This window comes from Macrobrachium nipponense, chromosome 18 (genome assembly GCF_015104395.2).
Source record: "Macrobrachium nipponense isolate FS-2020 chromosome 18, ASM1510439v2, whole genome shotgun sequence".
Taxonomy (NCBI): Eukaryota; Metazoa; Arthropoda; class Malacostraca; order Decapoda; family Palaemonidae; genus Macrobrachium; species Macrobrachium nipponense.
The window spans coordinates 79,365,097-79,387,255 of NC_087211.1; the positions used below are offsets into that span (position 1 = coordinate 79,365,097).

The following is a 22,159-nucleotide window of genomic DNA, read 5'->3' on the forward strand; positions in this document are numbered from 1 at the left end:
ACAATTATTTTATTTAGTTTTCCGAGATTCAAATCAATTTGAGTAAATTTGTTTGCATTACAGAAACTGCAAAGCCACTTCACTGAAAATTGCTTCCAATGTTTCATTTAAACAAGATTTTTAATTTCTCCTAAATTGCATCAACTTACAGTTCATGATATTTCCTAGATGCCTTTGCTTGAAAATCAGGACTTTTGGTGACTTCTTGAACAAAGCTCTTGACTTTTGCAGAGGTTCTTAGAATGGGATCGAGCTATCAGGACACACAATTTAATAATTCATTGTATATCACCCACTGTCTGCTTGAATAGAACCCAGTATCCCACTGCTGTTTCCTGTGGATAGAAAGTACCCATCATTTATATATCAATTATACAGAACACATAAAATGAGGCCAATTTGTTATTCAGGATCAATGCTGCATACCTGTAAAAAAGTGGTTGTGCGTGCAGTTTTGTTACAGAAATGGGTTCTATAGTGGCTAATTAATTAAATGAATTTGGGTAGACATCTTAATTTTGGGATATATTCATTCTGGCAGCCATTCTTAAAAATAAAATGGGAATATCATAAATGATCCCAATAGCAGACATATAGCTCAGTTACAGCTACCATTTTGTTGTACGTACAATTTTAGGCTCCTGTAAAATCATTCAAGGTTGAATATTCCATTTCCTGCATCATCAAAATTCTTATCAAAAAGAATTCCATTTCATAATTAATATTCTGATTTTTTTTCTTTTCGATATTTGAAAATCAACAAAAGAAGTTCACTCCAGAAAGACAGATATATAGTGCTGAAGGTAGAAAAGTGTAAAACTGCCAGTGGACAGAAAATGTTAACAGAGGCAGCAACTTTGAGAAAAGATGACATGTTCAACTGGCTGAATTTAATCCCAGAAACTAAAAAATTCTATCATCATACGGATAATGAGTATTATAAAATTTACACTGTTAAGAAGACATTAGCTGGAATATGTAGTGCAACCAACAATAGTGATAATAGTAAGGAAGAAGAGAGTGATCCATCGGATCTAACTCACCAACAACAAAACAAGCCAGGAAATCATCCTCAACAGCATGTCTATCACCAATCGATGCCAGATTATCTAAACAAGAACTCCCTTCCATAGTCTGTGGTTCAGTTACAACAACAAAGAGGCACAAAAGTAGGGAAAAGTTCAGGATATGCGAGGAACTAACAGCAAATAATTTCTTGGCTGCTGCAACTTACTGTAAAGACACTTTTCAAACAGATTGCAGATTTAGACAGTGATATATGAAAGCATACATAGCAATGTATCAGAGAGAAATAGAAAAACATGATCAACAAAGGATACCATCAAAGAGATTAAGAAATTAAAAGTATTCAAAAAGAGCTACAGATATTGTAGACCCACTTCTTGAGGCAGGGTTTGGATTCACTCTTACGGATATCAAGAAACTGATAAGTTTTGATGATAAGGTAAACCTATACAACAATGAAATGGGAAGATTCTTGGTCAGGACAAAAGAAAGAATGAACCAATGCTGGTATTCTCTCTCAACTAAGTGCAGAACAAATGGCAGTAAAAATCAGATCCCATGATGCTGTTAAAGAAGCAGGTGATATTATCAGACAGGACACGGAGAACATTGACTTCAATCTCCAAGACAAATTTTGTGTTCTCATCACTATTCAAAATCAACAAGTCCCATATCCTACAAGTTGGCCAAGTAGAAATTGAGAAAGATTACGATGCCCCTATCCTGATATAGAGAAAGATGACAATGATAATGACGCTACTCAAAGATGGTGTACAGTTCAACTATACAGCCTATTCCAGATAACTATACTATGAAATGTTCCTTGGACAAAGAAAAACACCTCTACACATGATAACAGCCCACGGGGAGGAATGAGTATGGAAACATACCCTAAGTGATGTCACAGATTTGGTAGAGGCACTTAAAGCAAAACATACTGCAGATGCAGCAGTGTTTCCAAGATGTGCTGGATCAAAGGCAAAAGCTACAGCAGTCATTTCTAGAGTTCAAGAAGTCTGCTTCTGCAAAGTCAAAGCTATGCCAGTGTACTGGTGTATCTTTCTAGAGATGGTTGGGCCCACAAAAAACCTTGCGGCATGTGACCGTGATGGTAACTGGCGCCTTTGTGTGGAATCACTGATGAAACTATATTTTGGTAATTTGAGTGTGTGAACTATCAGCATTATGGCTCATGGTATATTGACAAAGTGATAAGAATAGAGTTACATTGTCCGTATCTGTCTCAACAGTTCTGTGATGGTCACTTTGTGGTAAAAGAGAAGGCTGGACAGTCCAATAAGTGACTTGTAGATTTCATGACAAAATACGCATTGTTAAGATGACAACAGAATAAATATTTGGCCAGTCAATAAACGACCATCTTCTGAAAGGCACAGTCTGTTTGCTCTACTCAAGAAGTCCACATTGTCTTAGACAGTTATTTAGAAAAGTCAACCAGAGTCAGAAAGAATCTGAAGAGCATTGACCTCGGGGAAGCATGGACTTGGTAGAAATGTCTTCAGAAATACCAGTGCCTGTGCAGTTTGAGAAATTCTGGGCATTTTCAGCTAACAAACAGAATCTACAGTCTCATTAACACTGAAGCCAAGATATAATCAGCACAGACTAGTACATCACTTGTAGTGAGTGGAGTTATGGTGAATGGTGAGGTTCTTCCAGCTCAGTGGTTTACAAACAGTGAAGTCTATACATTAATGGAACTGAAGATTTTGATTGAGGAAGCAGATTTTCAGTTAGTGCCACACGTCAACTGGGCAGCTCAATACAACACTAAGAGGGTTGTCCTGCTTTCAAATGACACAGATGTCATTGCTATCATGCTGCATTACATTGACACATTTGAATCCAATGGGGTGTCAAAAGAATCGAATGGGCTGTCAAAACTTTGGATATAGTTCAGAACTTAAGAGAAACAAAGATTCCTACCAATCCATCCACCTCAGAAAAGACTTGGCCTTGATTTAAGTCGCATGATAATCAAAGCTCACTTGCCCTTTGGGAATGATGTTCTCAGCAAAATAGGCATTGGCTGCTGATCCAGTGTTATTCGTAATTGACTTTCGCAAAACAGATAACTTTTCTAACACTGATGTACAGAATCTTAAGAAATATCTTGTTAAGGTCTGGTCAACTCAGACATAAGTTGTCATGTTTGATGAACTGCAATACGAAGACTACCTCAAAAACCTAAATAAGTCACTGGCTGCTCTTCCTCCAACATCTAGTGTCATAAAGGGATATATACAAAGAGCACTCCTTATTGTTCATGAAGCTGTTATTCTTTTGGAAGTTTCGCTGGAACCTAATGACTATGGATGGAAATGATCTGTAGGCCTTCAAAACACCTAAAACCACCTCCTGATGTCCTACTAACTGTTTGCAACTGTAAAGACTGTAAAGCCAAAATGTGTATGTAGATGTAGGGAGTCAAACCTCAGCTGTTGTGTATATTGCAAATGTTCTTCCTGTAATGATACATAAAGACATTGAACAATTGAAGTTAAGAACAACTCTATTGAGACAATAATGCAAATATATCTGCAATATATCTATATGAAAAATAATTAAAAACATTGAATCAGAATATGTATTGTTGTTTTAAATCCAGGTTTGGTTAAACAAATCATATTCCAGAACTGGCAGCCAAATGGAAAATAAATAGTGAGTAATTGAGTTAATAACGATTATACAGTGTCACAACATCAAAGGTCATGGACACCACAAAAAGAGGACAAGAGTTTGGACAGAAGACTTAAGATGAATATGGAATACATATAAGGTACAGCAAAAGTTGAAAATGGAGGTATTCAGTTACATTTATGTTATGGGGCAACAAAGGCCATGGACTGGCTGAAAAAAGAAGAAAGCATAAAAGAGTGAAAGATAATGGTAGAACAAAGCTGAAAACCAACTAAAAATCCAAGCCCTCAACCAAACCTCCATCCACAATGCTCAAACTGGGGAAGGAGGAGAGGCTAAAGATACTCTAATTCCCCAGGTTTAAGAGCCTATGACCATGTCAGGGGGCCCTTTCATGGGGTATAATGAGTACCTGATCATCTATTCTAATGCATTCACTTTGTAAAATATCACTTCATCAGTCCTTTTCATACAGTAACATGCCAAATTTTTGGTACTTAACTTCAGTGTTTGGAAATCATTTACCAAAAATGGCTCCCTTCCTGAAAATGTCCCCTATTACAAATGTCTACCAAAATAATTTTGATATTTCATGTTCATAGATTGCAAAAACACTTTGACACTCCATGTACATGAATTTTTTTTTGTTAAACTCTAGGCTGGATCCAGGACTAAAAAAGATAATGATCACATTTGCAGTTTTGTTATGTAGTCAAATAAATCAGGATATGTAGTAAATTTTTTGTCCTCTGTAAACTTCAATGGCAACAAGCAGTATCAGTCACGTATTAGCACAACTCACAGGCCATGCAAAACCTGTTAAATATTTGCAACCACAGTTTTATATTTTAGTTTTTCAATATTTTTTCTAAAACTGTAAATCTAATAGGGAGAGAATGGGCAAATGACTATGTTTATCAGTATCCATGAAGCACTACTTTCTTGGGGAAAGAAAAAGGGAGCTTACCTTGAAGAGGAAAACCAAGACAAAATATACAAAATTTTAATGATGATTTGTATTTTTCCTAAATATAAAATGCTGGTCAGTATATCTAAAAATTAAGTATTTGTTGCCTTTTACAGTATACAAGAAACTTATTCTTGGTGGGAGGAATATCTTACAGAATTTACTGGCACTGCTCCAAAAAGCTTGAGGGATAAGCAAGGTTGTGAACCCTTACAACGATTCCATTTACCATGAAAGACTGAAGGAACGGTCAAACACTCATCCAAATTTTATAGATTTCTATCACATGTGAGCATGGGAAAGCTGACTACTGTAACCTACTATACTCTAAGAAAGTTCCGAAGAATCCTGTCTTTCCCATTACAGAACACAATACATGGGTTCATAAGTAGCAATATCATAATTAATACATGGGTTCATAGATAGCAATATCATCATTAGGGGATGAATGATAATGCTCTACACATTGTCCTCTTGTTAAAGAACATGGAATGAACACATCTGCAGACCTATGACTTTGATAGATGCTCAGTGTGCAGCTCTTCTGCATCTGCTGGTCCATCTTAAATACAAGTCAGGCTGTCCAACAGCTGGAGAGAGTACAAAAAAGGGAGAGACCCAGAGCCTATGGAGTTTTTGTCAACCTTAAACCCAACGTACACCTCAGGCACAATGTAAACTTGCCAATAATGAGCAGGGGAACAAACAATTAACAACCACAACAGATGTTCCCTACTGAAAAGATGAAGGATGTCCATCAGTTACATACTTCATAATTTTCACAGCTCCTAATACTGGAACAACCACAGTAAGGCTAGAATACTACTAATAAAGATGACTGACAAAACCCTCCCCTTCCCCTTTCTACTAGGAACACCTACTGGTGTTATTGAACTCTCATCCTCACTTGAAATGGCTGAAAAAAGTCTGAAGTTTTGAGTGATCACAAAAATGCCAGGAACAACATATCCAGGGAATAAAAAAAGAAAGGATATCGTCAGTCATTTCATAAATAATTATGAAAGGACTGACAGGCTTTGCTCCTCTTTCTACTAGGAAACACCTGTAGCTGCCTGTGGACATTTTCTTCCTAGCCCTAATGTTGTTGCTCATGTTTGATATTTTCTCTAGCACCTTTCAGGAAAGTTTGCATCCACTTGAGGTGCATTGTTGGGCTTAGGTTGGCTAAGAGATAACCTGGATTCTAAGTCTCTTTCCCCCTCCTAGAGAGTAATAAAGTCTGCCAGATAAAGATTCCTAATCCTAATTACATCAACTGACAGTCCCCTGACTAGGGTCTGGAATACCTTCAAACTATAAAGAGTGGAAACCAAGTCTTTCCCTGACAAAAAACACAAGAAATTCCATTCTAAGGACACATCAGAAAGGAAAAGTGTCAAGTTAACCTACTTGGCTAGCACTTGCATGGAATTCCAGTCACTCTATTGGAAACCTCCTCCCAAGCAGTTATGACCACATCCCTCTCTCACAGAGAGAGAGAATGAGGTGTGGAAGATGGATGGAGAACAAAAGGGATCTTGATGCATCATCTGCCTATGGAGTTGAGCTAAATCATCTGCCTTTAGAGTTGAGTTAAAACTATCCAAGAGGATAGTGGAAAAACTCATGTGAAATATGAAGACTGCATGGGGATCTCTCACTTCTTTCAAGATGAATAGAAGAAATAACCCAAGGCTGCGGAGTCGTCTTCTGAACTAGCACCAACTCTAGGGGGAGTAACATGCAACTAAAGGACAAAGCTGTCAATTACAATCAAATATCATACAAGGAGACAAAAACATGATACAGGTTTCCCTGCAGAGAAATGGATAGTCAAAACTTTTTTCCAAAGGAAAAATGTTACCCATAACTACCTGACAAAACCTGGGTTCTAAAGGACCTTTGGCAGAGAGGCTATTGTAAGGGACGGTAAGGAAGGAGAACCAGTTGCAAATACAGCAATCAATAATGCAATGCTATACCTCTCCAACTGCCTAGAGGATCCAGAAATTCCCCTGAAACTAGACTCAAAGTGTACAGTAATGGAGTCTTAAAGAGAGCAGACAATCCACCTTCCTGGACTTCCTACAAAGAATTCTCCTTCCCACTGACACCAAGTAAAGACTTGCCCTGACTGATTATGCATACTGGTAAAGTGAGTCTTGTCAAACGGGTAAAATTCCTCTCCTAAAGAAGCAATGAAAACAACAAAAAGCTACATCAGTATGGATGATTAATATGAGAAGGCCTCTGCCCTACTCTACCCTCTTTCCTCCTACAATTTCTAAGTTGAGGCTCAGAAGTTTGATATGAGAGATTGGGTAAGAAGCCACAAATTGTAGAGGAAAGAAGGGCTACTAAACTTCCGCCAGAGGGTGTACCAACTGTGCTTCACTAGCAGAGCACAGAAGTAGATGAGCAAAGCTCCTTGTTCTCCAACAAGAGTGGGTAAGAAGTCAAAGATTGGTTTGATCTTGTATGCCATGGGCTGTCAGAGGTCAGCATGCATTTTTCCAAAATATAAGATAGTGTCATGGCCTAGCCTATTATCTCTTCTGTTCTCTGTCTGTGTTATGAGTTCATATCTGATACTGTACCATATTTCTGAACTTATTAATAATTATTACAACATGGTACTTACTTCAATGGTTTGGCATACAAAAAATGACAAATTTTTTAACCAATTTGTATTTTTCATAGCTAACAAACCTTCTGTCTTAACAACAGGATATTTCCAAGCACTAGCTGATAACTTGTTAAAAACAATCAAAGATTGTAAGCAAGGAATCTGTGAGATCTGGCAACTCCTGCACATATAAGGTGATAGCTGGTCAGAGACTGCGCACATGCCATCATGACGTATTTAGTCTTCCCTTAACTACCCTGGAGAGTAAGATGCTATCGCTTTGCTCTCCTCCCAAGCCGGTTGATTTATGCCTGTGTTTCTTTTATTTCAGTGTGTTTGTGTATGTGTTTCTGCATAAAGGATTCTACCAAGTCTCCACGGCCTCATCAATGTATGTGCCCGGGCATTTGGGGATTTCCTTCCTCAAGGTTTTTAACTGCTGTTGTCACAGACCCATATACGCCATGCAGTAGGTTGGCCATGCTAATTACTGTATGATAACTAATCATTGTCTGCAATGTTGTTCCTAGCCTAAGTCGCAGTGGAGTGTTTTATAAGAGGAGGGAACATTGTAGAGTTTCGACTCTTCCTTCTTGGAAAGGTTTTTCTTCTCCTTGCATGGATGATTCGGCATCTCCCTCTCCTGCGATCGCTTTCCATGTGATTAGTGCAAGTGTGCCCCTGTCTCCTTCCTTTTCTTTCATTGATTCGTCGATGGAAATATTGGGAGTTCCACAGGATGATGTTATGTTTAATGTAGCCCCACTCTCCCTCGGGTTCTCATGTTATAACCGAGAGGGAGGAGGCTAGGCCATTTAATGCCTTATTTTCAGATTTGGAGTACAGTGGTCAGCCCGTATTCGCGGGGGATGCGTACCAGACCCCCCCGTGGAATAGTTAGAACCCGCGAATGTTTGGAACCCCTATGAAAAGGCTAAAAACAGCCTACAGGGGGTCCCTCGAGTTTACGACGTTGATCCGTTCTTAAGAATGGCGTCGTAACACGATTTTCAGCGTAAGTCGGTCAAAACATTGAAAAATAATACCCACATGATTTAATGTAAATACCTATCAATAACAACGAGAGAACAATTCCTTACCTTTATTAATTTGATTGGCTTGCACACTGGAGAGGAAGCTGCGGTGCTGGAGAGACTGGGGGAGGTTAGTGAAGAGAAAAAGAACCTCCCCCTTTTCTTTTTTCAACGCTTCAAACAATCTTTTCGCCTTCTCCTGAATCACCATAAGGCTGACTGGGATACGCCGTTGATTTTGGTCTTCCAACCAAAGCACCAATAACCTTTCCATTTCAATTATTAGACCACTACGCTGCTTAGTTATCACTGTCGCTTTCATAGGAGCAGATCCTTTCACATGTTCAACGATGCGCTCTTTATCTTTGATAATGGTAGCAACGGTCGAACGGCTAAGGCCAAGCGAGCGGGCCAATGTTTGTTGGCGTTTCTCCCTTCTCAGATCGCTTTATAATGTCCACTTTAATTTCCATGGTGATGGCCTTCTTTTCTTCGATGCACTACCATCAGAAGAGTCCGCCTTGCGCTTGGGAGCCATAACAAAGAGCAAAAAGTTACAAAAACGATACAACACGAGGGAGAGAGAGGCAGTGTAAACAACCAAAATGGCGTATGGGCGAGGAATGAGCGTAGCGAAGCGACGCCTTCCTCTCCCCCACAAAGCGTATTCTTCCGCCGTGCGCCCGGAACTAGTTCGCGTTGTTACGTTGCTTACGACGCTAACCGCGTAAGACGGAACGACGCAAAATGATATTGTTATGATACAATAAGTTTCATACATACTTACCTCGGCAGATATATACATAGCAAAGACTCCGTCGTCCCGACAGAAATTCAAATTTCGCGCCACTCGCTACAGGTAGGTCAGGTGATCTACCGGCCTGCCCTGGGCGGCAGGACTAGGAACCATCCCCGTTTTCTATCATATTTTCTCTCTTCCACCTGTCTCCTGCGGGGAGGCTGGTGGGCCTTTAATTGTATATATCTGCCAGGTAAGTATGTATGAAACTTTATTGTATCATAACAATATCATTTTCATACAATCAACTTACCTGTCCAGATATATACATAGCTGATTGGCACCCTTCGGTGGAGGGTAAGAGACAGCTACTATATGGAATAGACAGGTAAACAACATATGTTGTAGGTATAAATAAAACCTTGGTTCCTACCTGATAGGTGGTAGACTTCGTGGGTGTTTGCCCAGTAGTCTGCATCACCTCAAGAAACTTTAGCGAGATATGTGATCTATGGCCAAGAGTTCTTGTGGGTCTGCCGATGGGGTCTTATCCACTTACTCGGCAGAGCCTAAAAGGACTTTGTCAATGGGGGCTGATCCACTTATATGACAATACACCTTATGAAGGAGCACACAAGCAATCCCGACCACCTGATCCTAACCATATGTTAGGAACTAAGGATTGTTACGAGTTATCCCCGAACTCGTCACAACAACCGTAACTCAAAACCACTACGCACACATACATAATTTTCAAAAAAAAAAATTATACCCAACTAATTGGATATGACAAGAATTCTCTTACTGAACAACATAGACGGCCGCCCGTGCGAGCCTAAGTCCTCCATTGTTCGAAGAGCGACCCTCGACCATATCCAAAAAGAGAACAGTATATACATTTAAGGATTGGTGTCGGCTCCCGTACCCAGAATCGTATCTGCCGATACGATAGGACCCTAGAGAAAAACACTTCTCATACCGTCACACGCACGTCTTTCAAGTAATGAGATGCAAATACTGAGTTGCATCTCCAATATGTCGTATCTATGATGTTTTTAAGCGACATATTCTTATAAAACGAGAGAGACGTCGCTACCGCTCTTACTTCATGAGCTTTTACTCTCAGTAGTTGTAACTGTTCGTCAGGACAGACCTTATGAGCGTCCGTAATGACGTTTCTTACAAAGAACGCCAGAGCATTCTTGGACATCAGTCTTGTGGGGTCTTTTACCGCGCACCAAAGACCTTGTCTAGAGCCATCCCAACTGACGCTTTCTCTGAAGGTAGAACTTCAGCGCTCTAACAGGGCATAGAGACCTCTCTGCTTCTCTGCCTACGAGACTCGACATTCCTTTGACTTCGAATGACTTTAGGCCAGGGATTCGTGGGATTCTCGTTTTTCGCTAAAACAGGGTCTTAAACGAGCAAATAGCCGAGTCTCCCTTGAATCCTACTTTATCCTGCAGAGCTTGTAATTCACTAATTCTCTTTGCCGTAGCTAAAGATAATAGGAATAGGCATTTTCTAGTTATGTCTCTAAACGATGCCAGATGAGGAGGTTTGAATCTATCCGATGACAGAATTTGAGGATACGTCCAGGTTTCAGTTCGGAGGTACTGGTTCCTTAGACTTTGAAGTCTCAAAAGATCTTATGAGATCGTGGAGATCTTTGTTATTTGCCAGATCTAATCCTCTGTTCCTGAATACAGCCGAGAGCATACTTCTGTATCCCTTTATTGTGGATACGGCTAGATGAGATTTTACTCTCAGGAATAGCAAGAAATCAGCAATTTCTGCTATAGAGTAGAGGAGGAGGACAACTTCTTGGATCTACACCACCTTCTAAATACCTCCCACTTCGACTGGTATACTTTCGTAGTGGAGGTTCTGCGTGCTCTCGCGATCGCGCTTGCCACTTCGCGAGAAAAGCCTCTCGCTCTGACAAGTCTTTCGATAGTCGAAAGGCAGTCAGAGCGAGAGCGGGAGGTTTTGATGGTACCTCTTGAAGTGTGGTTGTCTGAGAAGATCCGTCCTTCTTGGTAGGGATCTTGGAAAGTCTACGATCCACTCTACCACCTCCGTGAACCATTCCTGGGCCGGCCAAAAGGGGGCTATTAACGTCATCCTCGTCTCCTTTGACGCCACAAACTTTTTCATTACTAAACCCCAGGATTTTGAATGGGGGAAAAGCATAAACGTCTACTCGAGACCAATTTAGCAGGAAGGCGTCTACCATAAGTGCTCTTGGATCTTCCACGACCGAGCAAAACACTGGGAGCCTTTTTGAAATGAATGTTGCGAAGAGATCCACATGAGGAGTCCCCACAGAGACCAGAGATCGAGACACACTCCCTCGTGTAGTGTCCATTCTGTATGAAGGACCTGGTTCCTCCTGCTGAGCCTGTCCGCCCTCACATTCTTTACTCCCTGTACGAACCTTGTCAGTAGGGAGAATGTTTTTTTTTTTCCTTGTGAGACGTCCTAAAAGTAATAGGTCTCTCGTCAGCTCGTAAAGGAACGAGGAGTGCGTCCCTCCCTGTTTCCGAATGTAGGCAAGTGCGGTGGTGTTGTCCACATTTACTTGCACTACCTTGTTTGATACCAGAGGTTCTAGGCTCTTCAAAGCCAGATGTACGGCGAAGAGCTCTTTGCAGTTTATGTGCCAAGTCACCTGTGCTGGGTTCCCAGGTGCCTGACACCTCTTCTGAGCCTAATGTTGCTCCCCAACCTCTCTCCGACGCGTCGGAGAACACATAGGTCTGGGTTCTGTGTTCTTAGAGAGATCCCTTTGTTCTCTTCCAGAGGGAGCAACCACCATTGTAGGTGTGACTTTGTCTCCATTGGAATGGGAAAAACGTCCGACAGTTGTCCGGTTTTCCAGCTCCAAGACCTCTTGAGGAAGAATTGAAGGCGGACGTACATGTAGTCTTCCTAGAGGGAAGAATTGTTGTAGCGAGGAAAGCGTCCCCAGAAGGCTCAACCATTCCTCGCTGAGTTTGTTTTTCCTTCTCTAAGAAGAGAGAGACTATTCGCAAACCTTTTGCGATTCTCTCTTGGACGAAGCGGAAAAACTAAAACTCGAAAACCCCGACCTAAGAATCCGCTCCGAATCCCCCAGAATGAGACTATGGTCTTGTCTGGGGGTCAGCTGAGACTTCTAGAGGTCACGAGCAATCACAACGCTTTGATCAAATCTAGAGTTAACATTAGGTCCTCCAAGCACTGTCTCTCTGATCTGCCCTGATGAGCCAGTCGTCCAGATACAGAGAGATATTTACTCCTTTGAGGTGAAGAAACCTCGCCACATTCTTCATCCAGGCTTGTGAAGACCTGAGGAGCTGTGGACAGGCCGAAACACAAGGCTCTGAACTGAAAGATCCTTCCCCCCGTCATGAAACGGAGGTACTTCCTTCGATGAATGGTGGATCGGGACATGAAAGTAGGCGTCCTGAGATCTAGAGACACCATCCAATCTCCTTGTCGTAATGACGCTAGGACTGAAGCAGAAGTCTCCATGGAGAACTTCTCCTTCTGAACAAATTTGTTCAGAAAGCTGACGTCCAGTACTGGTCTCCAGCCTCCCGAGGCTTTCGCCACTAGAAAAAGGCGATTGTAAAACCCCGGGAGTTTTGATCCAGTACTAGTTCTATCGCTCTCTTGTCCCACATTTGTTCCACCATCGATCAAAGAGTATCTCTCAGCACAGGGTCCTTGTACTTGGCTGATAGTTCCCTTGGTTATTGACGTTAGGGGAGGAGTGTTCAGGAAAGGGATACAATATCCCTTCCTTATGATCGCCAATGAAGACTTTCGTCGTGCTTTATCAGTGTCCAGGCCTCACGAATCCCCAGGAGCCTGGCACTACTGGGTCTTGGAGGAGAGATGTTTCATTTTCCCTTTTTAAAGGGACGAAAGGCAGACCTACCTCTCTTCTCCGGAGCCTTCCTTCTTGCGGGAGGTCTGGAGGTCGGACCACCTCGAAAGGGCTGCATTGATGTACTAGGTCCTTTCTTGTCAGATGCAGTCAGAAAGAGGCGAATACAGTAGAGCTGCCCTTTGAGCATGCGAGACTGCCTTTGTTAAGAAGGCGCCATACACCGTCCTTTTCTTTAAAAGACCTGCTCCAAATAATGAAGAGATTTCAAAAGATCCATCCTGTACCGCTTTGTCAATGCAAGACAAAATGCATAACAGGGCTTCAGGTTCGATTCCTTCCGAATCATGGGCTTTCTTGGACATCACCCCCCTCAAGGGACCAATCTAAGAAGTTGAAGACTTCCAATACATGAAAGAGTCCCTTGAGGAGATGATCCAGTTCTGAAATACCCCACGTAATTCGTGCTGAATTGAGACTTTGTCGACGTGAAGCGTCAACTAAAGTCGAAAAATCTGCCTCTGTTGTAGAAGGGAGAGCGATACCCATATTCTCTCCGTCTTATACCATATGCCTCTTTTCCCAGCTAATCTTGCTGGAGGCATGCAAAAGACTGTCCTGACTAAGTCTTTCTTATTACTTCATCCATGAGTCTAAGGCGTGTAATGCCCTCTTCATCGAGAGTGGTGGGTTTCATTTTTAGAAAAGACGAAGGCTTTCTTCGTCTTAGCATGGAAAAAGAGCTAGCGCGGAGAAGGAGGAGGAGCAGCAGGAGTCAACTCGTCTCCATACTCCTCAAGAAGCAGGGTAGTCAAAACCTTATAGTTGGACAGACCCTCTCTTCCCATGATATTCATCATCCGAGTTTGTTTCCTCCAACTCGGGATCTATCTGAGTCTCCGTTCTCCTTTCTGAACTTTCCTCTTCTGGAGGAGACAAACTCCTAAATAGGAGGGGCTAAGGAATGATACTCCTTCCTCTTTCCCGCTCATAAAAGACTTGGAAGGCGTCACAAGATCCGGCTTCTCTTGAACTTTAGAAGACGCCTTGTATGACGCTTCCCGTTCTCCGAGCGTCCTGGCTGACGTCTCTTGCTGACGTCTTGATGACGCTTCGCGCCTGGAAGACGCTCCGCTCTCTAAAGGCGTCCTACTTGGCGTCACAATATTGGACGGAGCGTCACGTCTAAGATCCGCTTTCAATGACGCTTCACTTCTAAAAGACGTCTTACGTTCTCTGGCTTACGAAACTCTCGTAAGCCCCCGTTCTAGCTCTCGAACTCGAAGCTTCTGCAAGACGTTTAGCAGTTTCACGTCTGTCTGACGCTTCTCTCTGAGCAGGTGAGAGAGGACGAGACTTCTTAATTGGAAGCGTCACGTCCTTCCGACGGGGCGCTAAAACTCCCACAGAAAGATGACAGTTGTTCCTGAACTGCCATAATTATCTTTCTTGACGCTTCTCCCACGTCTAGTGCATGACGCCTTTCGTCATCACTCGGGGAAGAAAAAGAATGAAGGGGAACTTCCGCGCAAGCGTCAGGTGACGCTGACGCCACCTTCGCTTTCTTAATAGCAGACGGAGCGTCATCTGAGAAGCGCTCTGGGCTCGAATCTATGTCAGGCTTTCATATGACGCTTCAGCGGTCTCGACAAGTTCGACTCCTTCCACCCTCGTTAGGGTGAGGGAGAGGGAGAGGACGAGAAACACTCGCGAAAGACGCTTTTTCTATAGCGCCCTTGAGCCGCCTGCCCATGAAGCAGAGCTAGCTGAAGGGACGTCTGACCGTTGGGGATTCCCCACGACCTTCTTAAGGCTTTCGGACTTTACCCTTTCTCCTCTGGGCCATGGGAGCTTGGAAGAGGTCTAGGCCTGGGAGCGTCGCAGGGACGATCAAACGCCCCCTCCACAACACTAGAACTCACTTCACTGAAATGCTCACTATCACTAGCCTTACCTTTGGAGTCAGCCATCTTGGACTTCATGTCTCTAATAGTAGCTTTCAGATTGGCGATTTCCGATGCCGAATCCGAAAAAGCACTCTGAGAATGAGATATATAGGGAGGAATCTACATCAGTAGGATTAGAAATTATCCGTGAAAGGCTCAATAGGCCTTGAACTCACACCTTTCAGCCGTCTAACTCTATCCCTCTCTAACTTCTTCAAATAAGAAGTCAAAGTCTTCCACTCTTCTGCATTCAATCCCTCGCATTCCTTACAAGTATTAATAGCAGAACACTGAACCCCCCTACATTTACGGCATACAGTGTGAGGATCAACCGAAGCTTTCGGTATCCTCACCCTGCAGCCTACATTCACACACATTCTCACACTCACATTAGAATCAGACATACTGAGAAAAATCCAAAAGAGATTATTCCAAAAACAGTCCCACAGTAGCGAATGCCAAAACACGATCCAAATACGTCACCAAAAGCCGAAAAAACGTTGATCAAAGGTTGAAAAATGAATCTAAGTCAGGAGGTAATAACAACAATGTGATACCACCGGCGACAGAGAAAATATGATAGAAAACGGGGATTGGTTACTAGTCCTGCGCCCAGGGCAGGCCGGGGTAGATCACCTGACCTACCTGTAGCGAGTGGCGCGAAATTTGAATTTCTGTCGGGGACGACAGAGTCTTAGCTATGTATATATCTGACAGGTAAGTTGATTGTATGAAAATATTATTTTTTATATTTTTATGGGGGCGCGTTCGTAACCACGAAACATCGTAAGTCCGAGGGGACCGGCGTAACCCGAGGACTTACTGTATTTTGTTAGTTAAAACTGAAGAAAACCCACAAAAATTTTCATACTTGGTTTTTTTTATATTTTAAGTTTTATCACAAAAAGTGCATTTTATGATGAAATTCATAAAAAAAACCAGGAATTTGTGGATATTTATCATAGAAAAATACCGCGAATGCGTGAATTTTCCGCGAATAATGCAGGGAAACGTTCACCAGAGAAATCCGCGAATGTGTGAGTCCGCGAATCTGGAGAACGCGAATACGGGAGGTCCACTGTAATTTCCAAGATGGTGGCAGTTAGGGTGTCGCTGGGGCTATGGGGTTCACCTTCCTTGGATGGACTGCTGTTGCATTCCTTGGAGGCTCGTCCGCCTCCCCCTGGACTCCTCTACGTTAGATCTCGCGTGCTGTCACCTTGCTGAGCTCCATCGTCATCATCGACACTCACTGGGCCTCATCTTATCGCTCCGCCAGTGAGGCCATCGACCAGCTCGGTCTTAGAGGTGTCTTGATGTCACTTCCAGAGTCCATCTCAGCCTATGACATTAGATGTGGTGGCCGCTCATCCTCCAGCTGAGACTTCACCTCTTCCTGATATGATGTCAGTGTCTTCTCTCACTGAACGTCCGAGCTTTAGTTCAAGCGGTCTACAAGAAACTGGACTCTGTTTCGCGAGAGAGGATTTCTGTTGTGTCTACGAAGAAGTCGTAAACGGAGGGTCTCTTGTCATACTCCTGCTAGTAAGAGACTGTGTAGAGAGAGGAGTTTCTCTCCTCCTGTTCCTACGCCATCCGCCCTTGCCGTCGTGTTAGGCGTTGGAGGATCAAGGACTTAGTGGTTTGTCATTTTGGGTGAAAGGAGTGCAACGCCTTCGTCCCTTCACGACCATGTCTTTCCCATGCACGTTCATGTTTGTGTGAGAGCAAGAGTTTCTCCTCATGCCCCAAAAGGTCATCTTTCTTCCTCACACTTTTGCGTTCATGAGGTTGGCAGGGAAGATAGTGGAAAGAAGGCATCCTCCTCTTTGATACAGACTGTGTATCACTGGTATATCATGAGAGTAATCTTAGTCTTCCCTTCACGGCCGTGTCTCTCCCTCTCATGTATGTGTTCGTGACAAGTGCGGGTGTTGAGAGCATTAAGAGTGCTCTTCTGTTCATGAACGTGAATCATCCTTGCATGTACGTGTTGACGAGGTCAGGGCAACCCCTCTTCGTCTGTTCCTGTACCAGTTCGTCGGCACAAGGACGATAAAGCCCCCAATTAAAAGATCGAAAACTGCAAATGTGAAGGCCGCTCAAGCTTCGTCTAACGATTCTTCGCTTGGCAAGACTGAGGCTGAGGGTTGAAGACGTAAGGCTTCATTGCCCGTGGACGTGCTTCTTATTCTCCTGAAGAGACCTTAGCCTTAAGAGTCTATCTCCTTCAGGTAGCTCTCTTCAGCAATGCTCTTCATCTCAGGATTGTGCTCAGTTGGTGTCTCAAGGTCATGTACTCAAATTGTCATACGTTCTCCTATGTGCTTCCTCCCGCGACCATGTACGTGTTTCACCTGACGTACGTGTATGTGATCCTTTACGTGATCATGTACAGGGGTCCTTCTCACAAGCCAGTACCGCTGTTCGAGTTGGGATCGTGTACAAGTGTCGGTCTCAGTATCTTCCAGTTTTAGACCCTACACGCCAACCAATATTGTCCAGAATGTTGGGCTTCCTGGGGAATCTTCATCAGCAATTTTACGGGAGGAGGAGGATACTGGCAAACAGTCTTCTGGAGGAGGATATATGTACTGCAAACCATCTTCTTTCATGTCATTGGTGCCTATGCCGGAGCAGAAGGAGGGAGATAACCAGAGTTTGTGTTCTCATTCGCAAGAGGTTGTTGATCTCATTCATAGACTCAACAATCTTGAAGGTAGGGGCCGTAAGCTCAATCTTCTATCACCCCAACGGGTATAGAGGCCTTGCTGGGTGCTCAACAGGACTCTAGAACATCTTTTGAGCTCCCCTTGTCAGGTCACGCTCAGTCCATCTTACACCGTGAACGCTTTGGTATCGGACCAAGATGGCTCTCTGCGCTCTAGTAGTCATCTAAGCTTCTTCCCCCTCCTTTTGTGTGGCATAGGAAATACTATTCCACTAATACAGTTCAATCAATGCCCCGTCACGTTAATCTGGACATGATTTGTCTTAAACCTGGCCTAACTCTGGAACAGGTTAGGGCTGAAGGCCCTTCCTTTTCATCACAAGAGTTCTTAGCTATGGAGACTACTGCTGCTTCCATCTCTAGATGGTCTCCTAGCTGGACTTGTGGTCCACTGCGATAGCCAAGATTGTTTCAGATAGGACTGAGGGAGGTTTAGTAACAAGTTTTTCCTCTCTCAATAGACTAAGTTACGTCCGGAGCTAAGGCAATTTCTTACCAGCACACCTTAGCTCCAACCTGTGGACCAATCACCTACTGGCCAGGAGAGACGCAGCACTGTCCAAGGTGGTAAATCAGTGGACTCTGAGTCTTTGTCATCTCTCAGAAATGGGGATCTGCTTGGAGTCGCAGTTCCTTCGTTTCCGAGGACAGAATTGGGAAGATGCTATCGGTACTGGTGTGACCAAACACGAAATAGGCAGTATTCAAAGTCAGAGGCGACGTTCAAGACGCCCTCCTCCTCAGCAAACAGGTGAGAAGATCTTCACCTGTTAAATCTCAAAGAGTTCTGCCTCTGTGAGGGTCTCCCAATCTCCCTTACAGGCAAGGCAAAGAAACAACAACGCCCCTACAAGCCTGGTAGGGCTCTAAGGGAAGGGGGCAGGTTGGTCGTCGACGGTTTAGGCGTCTCTCCCTCTCCGTTGTCACGAGTAGAGGGGATGCCTGGTGGGCCCAGTGGGCCAAGTGGCGAGGGTTTGGAGCAGAGAAATAGGTAGTGGCATTCTGTGGGTGGGATATCTACTACCATTCAACTTCTCTCCCCCCCTCTCAGACAGATCCCTTCTCAATTGGACTTGCGCCCTCAACTCTCAGAAGTTCATGGCTCTTCGCGAAGAAAAGAGTTGAAAAATGCTGAACAAAAGGGTGTTAAGGCATTAAAAAAAAAAACATGGGGGTCTTATTTGTTAGTTTAACACGATCATTCAACACAAAGAAAAAATTAGTCTAACTGTATAAGCCTGTCAAACAAGACTTATTAAATACTGTTAGTTAGGTGTATAGCATACAAAAAAAATCAAGTCTAAAAATGCACCATGGTCATTTTGCTTAGACAAATGTACAAACAAACTAGGCAATTATATGACTCTGTCTGACTTTTTTAAAAACATCCTATTTCATTCTATGCTCCCTCACAAATGCACCTACATAAACTATCTCTATTGTACCTCTAAGAGTTATATAGATATTTGAGAGCAATATTGCTATTCAAGTGTATGCAATATAACTTGGACCGTCATTACACAAAGCAAAACCCATTATGATACTTTAATCTGCATATACCATACACTTAACAGAATTTCTATTAAACTACTATCTCTCTCACTCTGATATATATAACTAGTATACTAATTCTAAACACAATAGTATACAAACGCAACACTACTGCAAAACACAAAAACTGATGATGGAAGAGAGTAAGTACACAATGCAGAATGATTGTGCAATGTTGCTCCTTTCTTCCTTCTTCCTAATGAACACCATATTCTTTGGAGACATGAATTTCAAGTCAATGATCCTTGTGGGCTTGTTCCATATGAACAGGTTTCAACTTCTGAATAATGATGAATAAAAAATGTGTTGGGGGCAGGCTGAGGAAGATGAGTAAATTGACAAACGCTGAAAATTTAAATGATTTGAAGAAACATACAGCCCAACACATAACTATATTCTAAAAATGCTGAAGCTAGTTATTACATAAGTTAATATACAAAACCCTTATGATGAGACAACTGTAACATGTATTTACTGACCTCTGTTGTTGAAAGTGAAGTTAACATAATGGTAATTAAGCTCTTAAATATAATTGCATAATTACTTCTTTTGGAAATGATTCATTTTTGTTTCAGGATTTATTACGATTTAAGAAATTTAGCCTGTCAAGCAAGTACCGGGGCACTTATAGCCACCAACACTCAAAAGACAGTGAAAAGATGGAAAGGGATCCAGAAGATAAAGGAGATGAAGTACAAGGATTTGAAGGTGGAACTGGGGAGAAATGCCCCATTTACACTAATTAGTGATGTAGTTGAGAAGTTAGACAAAAAGATAAAAGAAAAGGAATTAGGAATATGTAGAGGAATAGTAAAAGGCTAAAAGGTAGATGTTACTGACAGCGTATCTCCCTACAGGGAATGGTAGTTGTTTACGAAGTAATAAATAAACCAATACCTTGTGCTTAACCATTTGTATGAAAAAAAAGGACAACTAGCACGTAATGTTATATCTTTTATAATAGTTACTGAGAACAGCAAAGTACAGTGTTAATAGTATATGGAATATGTGACAGCTTACTCATTCTGCTTCTAAATGTTCCAGGTAACTGAGTGAAAGTAGTTGTCCTTGGCATTTCCTGATGATACTGCTTGCCCTCCATGGCATTGAAAGATGACACTGTAATGAATGAGAGAAGATAGAGAAGATATGTATATACATACCAGTTACTGTACAACGTAAAAGTGCATGGGATATGACAGAGGTATGTGGTCAGCATGGTTTCAGTACTGTTAAAACTGTTCAATTCACTGCCTGGCCCCAGGCCTAGGCTTACCACACACACTTAGTATTTCATTGACTACTTTTTGATATTTACAGTGCATTTAATCTTTTTTGTAAAGCATGACTGTTATACTGAGTAATTTTTTTTTTTTTTGCAATTTTACTTTCATATCCCCTATATATAATTGTCCTCTCTTTATTATGACCATATAATGTTTAGCATTATTATATCATCATGGTATCTACAACTTTCCAACAACAACTTCAATATTTTCTGAAGTTCTTCCTATCATCATGACGTTAAGTCTTAAAGGAATAAACAAAAACAATGTCCTATGTTGCTGAATTTCTTAATTTAAAGATTTACCTACACTGTTTCAAACCATTGATCCAGCCAGGCCTTCTGCAGGGCTGCACTGACTGACCGCAGAATCAAGAATTCTAAAATGAATATCCAAAAACCAAAGTTCACAGTCCAGAAAACTATACAACTTTGATACAAATCAGGTAAACATCCTGTAGCTCCAGCTGTCACATATAGTAATGCACAAGCAACATAGCTTGGAGAAAATGAAAAATAAAAACTTCCAGTGCTTTATTATTTATTTGACGATAACATAATACATAAAGCAATTTTGTAGCTCTTTAATATATAATCTGATTAGAATAGACGATTGGATGCTTTTTATTGACCAATTTGGGATTTTTTTCAGTAAAGCTACAGCTAGTTGTTCTTTAATAAACATTTAACCACTCATTTTTATCTAGAAATTTATGCAATTTCTTAAGATTGGATGCTAAATTTGCTTACGATAAGATAAAGTTTCAACCAATAAGCAAGACAACCCTCTGATTCTACACTGGGGCAAAGTAATATGACCATCATTGCCTATTCTAACATTAGAAAAAGTATATCTAACATGCTAATTATTAATTTCAGAATCTTCCTCAGTGGGCAGTTTCATAATCAGTATTTCAGTGCCTTTCTCTCAAAATCATTATCAGAATTTTTATTAAACGATTACTTTCAAACCCATCTGCAGTATATCATAGTATTTACCGGGCTAAATACATAAAACACTAGCAAGATTAAATTCAGATATCATTCAAGGAGTAAACATCATCAATCAATATATTTTTGTTTTTCAATGCATGTACATCATTCATGAATACTTCATTATGAAGGCACAAGCAAGCTTTCAGATTATGGATCATATTAGTTTTATGTTTTTTAGGGAATTGTACATTTATGAATTCCTCATTAACATTCTCATGAATAGTTTTCAGTCTAGTTTTGACATATCAAGTACGTACATAATATCAATATATAAATGACTAGTCTTGATTTTGCTTACATGTAAAAATCTCCAATAAGACAAGTCATTTGACCAGTAACAAATGCAATACCATCCTTTGTAAATACAACCTTTTCTCCTTGCACTACTATTCTGCTGATTTAACTTTTTTTTTTATCCTTAACATCTCTAGTTCACAATTAACTGAAATCGCACTCATTGCACCTTGAACATCGTTTATCAATCCAGATTTTCTTGTCTAGATCAACAGCATATAGGACATCCATTCTATTCTTTCAGACTCTTCAATTTTTCTTCAGGATTCTTATTAAAATTACAATTTTACACTTTATGATCTGAATAGTATATGAACAACTGTTTTCCACTTTTTTCAAAAGCAAACAGCTCAGCTAGTAATGGAAATCTTTTTTTTCCCCTTCCCCTAAGGGCTTCATCTTGGTTAGGTCAACATTATTAGTATGAAT

The 22,159-nt window shown here is 41.6% G+C and overlaps 1 long non-coding RNA gene across 1 annotated transcript in view; it reads right to left on the reverse strand.

Annotated features, from left to right (window-relative positions):
- Nucleotides 1–20,296, reverse strand: part of LOC135196859 (uncharacterized) — a 38,430-nt gene extending 18,134 nt beyond the window's left edge. Inside the window, exons 1-2 of the long non-coding RNA XR_010310496.1 lie at nucleotides 20,176–20,296; nucleotides 150–335 (exon numbers count right to left, since the gene is read on the reverse strand). This is a non-coding gene — a long non-coding RNA (uncharacterized LOC135196859). The remainder of the gene's footprint in view (nucleotides 1–149; nucleotides 336–20,175) is intronic.
- Nucleotides 20,297–22,159: the final 1,863 nt, after the last annotated feature.